The following is a 6,751-nucleotide window of genomic DNA, read 5'->3' as shown; positions in this document are numbered from 1 at the left end:
AAATATTTTACTTGAGCTTTTCGGGAACACATTTAATAATATAAAACAGATCATAAGTCTTTTTTCACTTTCAATTTTCATTTCAGTCTAGGCTAACTCTCTGCCATCATCAGTTTTCTTTAACAACTAACAGCGTTATCCTTTATTTTCCTTGAAGAGTTGAATCATTCTATTTTTGCTATGACAAATCAGGAAGAGAGTAAGCAAAAAGTCAGGCAAACATGTAGTTGGCATCCCATGGCTTACTTTTCCTTCTTTTATTCCAGTTCATTTTTCCTTAGCGTCTTTCTGAGCATCATGAGAGCAAGTAAACAAGGAAATTCATGTTCCTTAATAAAAGCATTATAGCATACCCGCTTAGCTATTACAGGATTTCAAAGACTAATAATAGGCCAATCAAATCATTTGAATTGGCTGCAAAGAAATAGGCCAATCAAATCATTTGAATAGGCTCCAAAGACATGTTTTGTTATTCTATGAACATTTTAAGAAAAACATTTAAGGAGCAAGGACAAATAAACTAGTCCTTAACACCTTCTCTCTCTCTTTTTTATTATTTCAGGGTATTTGGTAAGCACTTACTATGTACCAGACACTGTATAAAGCCCTGGGATAGATACAAGTTACTCAGGTTGAACATAGTCAATGTGCCAGATGGGGCTCACGGTCTTAATCCCATTTTACAGATGAGATAACTGAGATACAGAGAAGTGAAGTGTCCTGCCCAAGGTCAAACAGCAGGCAACTGGCAGACCTAGGATTAGAACCCAGGTCCTTCTGACCTCCGGGCTCATGGTCCATCCACTAGACCGCACTGCTTCTCTTTGCATTTTCACTGCCTGACCAGCTGCAGATCTCTCTAACAATCTATTTCTAACAAAGGTTTTTCTCCATTTCTGTGTACTCCACTTAATATCCAAAGTCGACTACAAGAGGCTGGCCATTTTCTGGAGACAAAGAATGGCAGGCTGGGAGCCTGGACCTCCAATTGGCTCACTTGCTGCTTCATCTCCAAACTGAACGTAGTAACACCTGCTCCTCCAGGAATGAGGAAAGGATAAATGATCCTTGTTCTGCTCCACCAGAAACGTTTCTTAAATCAAAACTTGAGCAAAACATATGAGAAAATGGATGGTCATACATTTATAGTCCCTCTCCGTGAAATTAATTGTAATGCCTAACTCCCCATGTAGATTATTAGCTCTGTGAAGGCAGGGACCTAATCTACTTTATTACTTGTTCCCGAGTGCCCAGTAGAGTGCTCTGCATAGAGTGAGTACTCATTAAACCATAGGTCGATCCATTGAAGCTTGTGCCTCTTTAAAAACGTCTCTGTGCTTCATTAGCAACATGGTCCAAACGGCCACATGGTTACGGAACTGGAGGGTGAGCAGGAGGATGGTACCCTCTCCATTTGAATCATAGGAGGGAACAGCATGGCTAAAAGGAGACCCGAGTTCTAATTCTGACTCTGCCGCTTGCCAGAGGTGAGACCTTGGGGACTCTCCTAATTTATCTGTGCCTCAGTTTCCTCATCTGTTTAATGATTACATCCCTGTTCTCCCTCCCCCAACTCTGAGAGCCCCACATGAGTCAAGAATTCTCTCTGATCTGCTTAAATTGTGTCTATCCCAGTGCATGGCGCACAGTGAGTGTTTACCCGATGTCACAGTTATTATTCTTGAGATGCCAGGGTCTCTGTAAACTCATCCTCTAGACGATATGCTCATAGCGGGGAGGGACTGTGTCTGTTTATTGTTCTATTGTACTCTCCCAAGAGCTTAATACAGTGTTGGGCACACAGTAAGTGCTCAACAAATGCCAATGAATGAATGAATGTACTTTCCTCACCACCTCAGATCCACCTGCCCTGACTTTAAGAACCACCACAATGGAAGGGCCAGGCTGGACCTGGAAATACCCCCTCACCCCACGCTAGACTGTAAGCTTGTTGTGTGTCTGTTATATTGTACTCTACCAAGCACATGGTACAGTGCTCTGCACATGGTAAGCGTTCAATAAATATGACTGACTGAAGCAGCATGGCCTAATAATAATTATAATAATAATTATGGGATTTGTTAAGTGCTTATTATGTGCCAAGCACTGTTCTAAGAGCTCGGGTAGTTACAAGGTAATCAGGTTGTCCCTCGAGGAGCTCCCACTCTTAATCCCCATTTTACAGATGAGGTAACTGAGGGAGAGAGAAGTTGTGTCTTGCCCAAGGTCACACAGCTGACAAGTGGCAGAGCCGGGATTACAGAGAAGCAGCATGGCTCAGTGGAAAGAGCCCAGGCTTGGGAGTCAGAGGTCAAGGGTTCGAATCCTGGCTATGCCACTTGTCAGCTGTGTGACTGTGGGCAAGTCACTTCACTTCTCTGTGCCTCAGTTACCTCATCTGTAAAATGGGGATTAACTGTGAGCCTCATGTGGGACAACCTGATGACCCTGCATCTACCCCAGCACTTAGAACAGTGCTCTGCACATAGTAAGCACTTAACAAATACCAACATTATTATCCCATGTCCTTCCCAAGCTTGTGCTATCCACTAGACCATGTTGTGTGCAGGGAACATGTCTGACAACTCTGTCATACTGTACTCTCCCAAGTGCTTAGTACAGTGCTCTACTGGCTCAGGATAAGAGGATAGTGACACTAGTAAAGTCTTACAAAATCATCCCCCAGGCCCTGTGAAGACTCTGCTAAGGAGTAACATTTGTCTACGGGACCTTGACCAGTCATCACTCCTGAAACTAGACCATGAGGGGGGGAAGCCTGGTCAGAGGCAGGGGACTTGGTCACTGTGGAGGGGCTGGTGCCCTTTCCGAACATGGCTCCCTGAGAGAGTCACTGGTGGTGCCTGAGAAGTTCTGGGGGGTGGACAAGGAGGACCAGAATCAATCTATCGATCAATCAGTGGTATTCATTGATTGCTCACTGTGAGCAGAGCGCTATATTAAGAACTTGGCAGATAACAAAATAATAGACTTGGTAGACACATTCTGAACATCAGAAGGCCCTGGGTTCTACTCCCAGTTCTACCACTTGTCTTTTGTGTGACCTCGGACAAGTCACTTAACTTCTCTTGCCTCAGATACCTCATCTGTAAAATGGGGATTAAGACTCTGAGCCCCATGTGGGACAGGAACTGTTTCCAACCTGATTAGCTCATATCTACCCCAGCGCTTAGTATAGTAACTGACACATAATGAGTACTTAAAGGAGCAAGCAGCATGGCATAGTGGATAGAGCACGGCCCTGGGCATCAGAAGGTCGTGAGTTCTAATCCCAGCTCCTCCCTTGTCTGCTGCATGACCTCGGACAAGTCACTAAACTCTCTTACCTAAGTCACCTCATCTGTAAAATGTGATGAAGACTGTGAGCCCTATGTGAGACAGGGACTATGTCCAACCTGATTTGCTTGTATCCACTCCAGTGTTTAGCACTGTGCCTGGTGTAGAGTAAGCACCTAACAGTTACCATAATTATTATTATTAAATATCATTGGTATTATTATCACATTCCCTAGCCACAGTGAACTTAGGATCTAGAAGGGATAGGCATTAATATAAATAAATATATTGCACAGATATATATAAGTGTGTTGGAGGTTGATGGAGGGGTGAATAAATGAAGCAAATTCAAGCTGTGCAAAGGGAGTGGGAGAAGAGGAAATGAGGGCTTAGTTGGGAAGGCCTCTTGGAAGAGATGTGCCTGCAATTAAGGCTTTGAAAGTGGGGAGAGTCATTGTCTGTAGGATATGAGCAGGGAGGATGGGCTAGAGGTGGGAAGCATGGCTTGCTAAAGCTCCCTTCCAACTAGCTTGGCAATGTCCTCCCGAGTTTTTAATTCTCTATTAGGTCGATGGCAGGCTGATTTTTCTTCTGGACATTTCCACTAGGCGGCTGAGGTTTCGTAACCATATAGGACTCACGTGCTGTGAAAGACAATAGATCTTCACTGGGGAAGAGTCCTTATGCAGTACAATCCCTGAATTCAATTTCCAAAAACATCCATAAACAATGGGGGCGATTGATTAAACATGATCCCAAATCAAAATTTAGCGACTCCATTCCCAAATAAATATCAGTTTATAGACAGAGAGTCACTGTTAGAAGTGCAAGCTCTGAGGTTAAACTGCCCCAAAAGTTCAGGTGGAAAATAGGAATGAGGCAGGAGGGATTTGTTTTGTCAGCTATTTCCATCCCATTGAAGCTCGTTCTACCCAGCTCTACTGGGGAATAGATCCCAGTGGGATTCTGGATCTTTGCCTGACAACCATACGTCCACCAACTTTTTGGGAGAAATAGAGACAAGGGTGGCTAGGTGGGGACGCGGGGGTTTGGATCATGGTTCCAGCAGCCCAGGACCATTCTGGCTCAGTGAGCAGGATCTCCCTCATGGGCCCAGGCTGAGATTCTAGGATCCAGGACTCCCCAGGGATTGATTTGTTCCATTCTCCATGTGACTACCACCCTTAAACATAGATCCTCCATTTGTACATTCCAAATACTTAGTACAGTGCACTGCACACAGTAAGTGCTCAATAAATATGACTGAATGAATGAATGAATCCTCCATCGTTTGAGCCATTCCACCATTGCTCCAGACTCTGGGGTCTGAGCGGAAAGAGCAGTCCTGGGTCCCAGCAATAGGTCATTTAAGATACTGTAGTATTTATTAAGGACTTACTCAAAATAATAATAATAATTAATAATCACGGTATTTGTTAATCACTTACTATGTGCCAAGCACTATTCTAAGAGCCGAGGTAGACCCAAGGTAATCATGTTGGCCAACATGGGGTTCACAGTCTTAGTCCCCATATTACAGACTTGCCCAAGGTCACATAACAGACATGTGGCAGTGCCGGGATTCAAACCCACATCCTGACTCCCAAGCCCGTGTTCTTTACACTCAGCCAAGCTCCTTCTCTAGTGTTTAGAACAGTGCCTGGCACACAGCTGTTAACAAATGCCGTAATTATTATTATTATTACATCATTGATGACATTTATTGAGCACTTACTGTGTGCTGAGCACTGACCTAAGCTCTTGGAAGAGTACAATACCAGAGTTGGTAGACATATAATAATAATAATGATGGTATTTGTTAAGCGCTTACTATGTGCCGAGCACTGTTCTAAGCGCTGGGGTAGACATAGGGGAATCAGGTTGTCCCACGTGGGGCTCACAGTCTTAATCCCCATTTTACAGATGAGGGAACTGAGGCACAGAGAAGTTAAGTGACTTGCCCACAGTCACACAGCTGACAAGTGGCAGAGCTGGGATTCGAACTCATGAGCCCTGACTCCAAAGCCCGTGCTCTTTCCACTGAGCCACGCTGCTTCTTGCTCACTGCCAACTAGACATGCTCACTGCCAACTACAAGCTCACAGTCTAAAAGATGAGCCGGGTAGGGGGCAAAAATAAACAAGAGGGAACTAGACACAAACTCCTTCCGCTCAGTAAACACGAGTCTCCACCCTCAACTCTCCCCTGGGCTGCTGCTGCCCAGCACGGGTGAGTTTTGACTTGTAGCAGATTGCCTTCCACTCGCTAGCCACTGCCCAAGCTAGGAATGGAATGGCTATGCCTCTGCTTGGCTCTCCCTCCCATAATCAAGACTGGTAGATTCGTGAAAACTCTCCAGGGGTGACCCTGAGAAGGGAATAGAATATTCTAGTTACAGAATAACCAGAGCTTGTATCAGGTTGGAGGCTGATTGGGTAGAAAGGAAGGGAAGACCAGGGAAACAACAAGGTCTAGTGGAAAGAGTATAGGCCTGGGAGTCAGAGGACTTGGGTTCTAATCCCAGCTCTCCCATTTACCCTTATGTGACCTTAGACAAGTCACTTAACTTCTCTGTACCTCAGGTTCCCCATCTGTAAAATGGGAATTCAATACTTGTTCTGCCTCCTACTTAGACTGTGTGTCCCCGGTGGGACTTGACTATCCTTGGTTCAAATCCCAGTTTTGCCATTTGTCTGCTGTGTGACCTCGGGCAAGTCACTTCACCTCTCTGGGCCTCAATTACCTCATCTGTAAAACGGGGATTGAGACCCTGAGTCTCATGTGGGACAGGGATTGTGTCCAACCTGATTTGCTTGTATCCACCCCAGCACTTAATACAGTACCTGGCACATAGTAAGCACTTAAATACCATAATTGTTATCATTGTTATTATTATTATTATATCAACCCCAGGGATTAGTAAAGGGATTGGCACATAGTAAGCACTTATTATTATTAACACTTCCATTCTTATTATTAATTCTATTGTTATAATTATCATTACTATATTGTGAAGGACTGACTGGAGATTGAAGTGTGAGAGCTTGGACACGGTGGAAGAAGAGTGAGGGGTGGCCAAGGAGAGTTAGTTGATTGAATGCCTTAAAATCGATGGTCGGGCATTTCCGCTTCATGTGAAGATGAATGGACAGCCGCTGGACACGTGAAGAGTGAGGAAACTTGTGCAGAACTATTTTTTGTTTTTAGAATATTGAACCAGGCAATAGAGTGAAGAACTAGAGGGGTTGGGGAGGCTGGAGCCAGGGAAGGGGCAGCAAGGAGGCTGAGGCAATGGGTATGAGGAATATGACAAGTGCCCGGAGCCATGAGAATCCTGGCTCTGCCACTTGTCAGCTGTGTGACTGTGGGCAAGTCACTTAACTTCTCTGGGCCTCAGTTACCTCATCTGTAAAATGGGGATTAAGACTGTGAGCCTCACGTGGGACAATTGATTACC

At 44.7% G+C, this 6,751-nt stretch overlaps 1 non-coding gene across 1 annotated transcript; it reads right to left on the bottom strand.

Moving 5' to 3' along the window:
* Positions 1–5,533: 5,533 nt before the first annotated feature.
* LOC114811633 lies at positions 5,534–5,671 on the bottom strand. Its single transcript, XR_003759329.1, has one exon. It is a non-coding gene; the product is annotated as a small nucleolar RNA SNORA7 (small nucleolar RNA).
* Positions 5,672–6,751: the final 1,080 nt, after the last annotated feature.

This window comes from Ornithorhynchus anatinus, chromosome 4 (genome assembly GCF_004115215.2).
Source record: "Ornithorhynchus anatinus isolate Pmale09 chromosome 4, mOrnAna1.pri.v4, whole genome shotgun sequence".
Taxonomy (NCBI): Eukaryota; Metazoa; Chordata; class Mammalia; order Monotremata; family Ornithorhynchidae; genus Ornithorhynchus; species Ornithorhynchus anatinus.
This window is presented reverse-complemented; position numbering and strand designations above follow the sequence as displayed.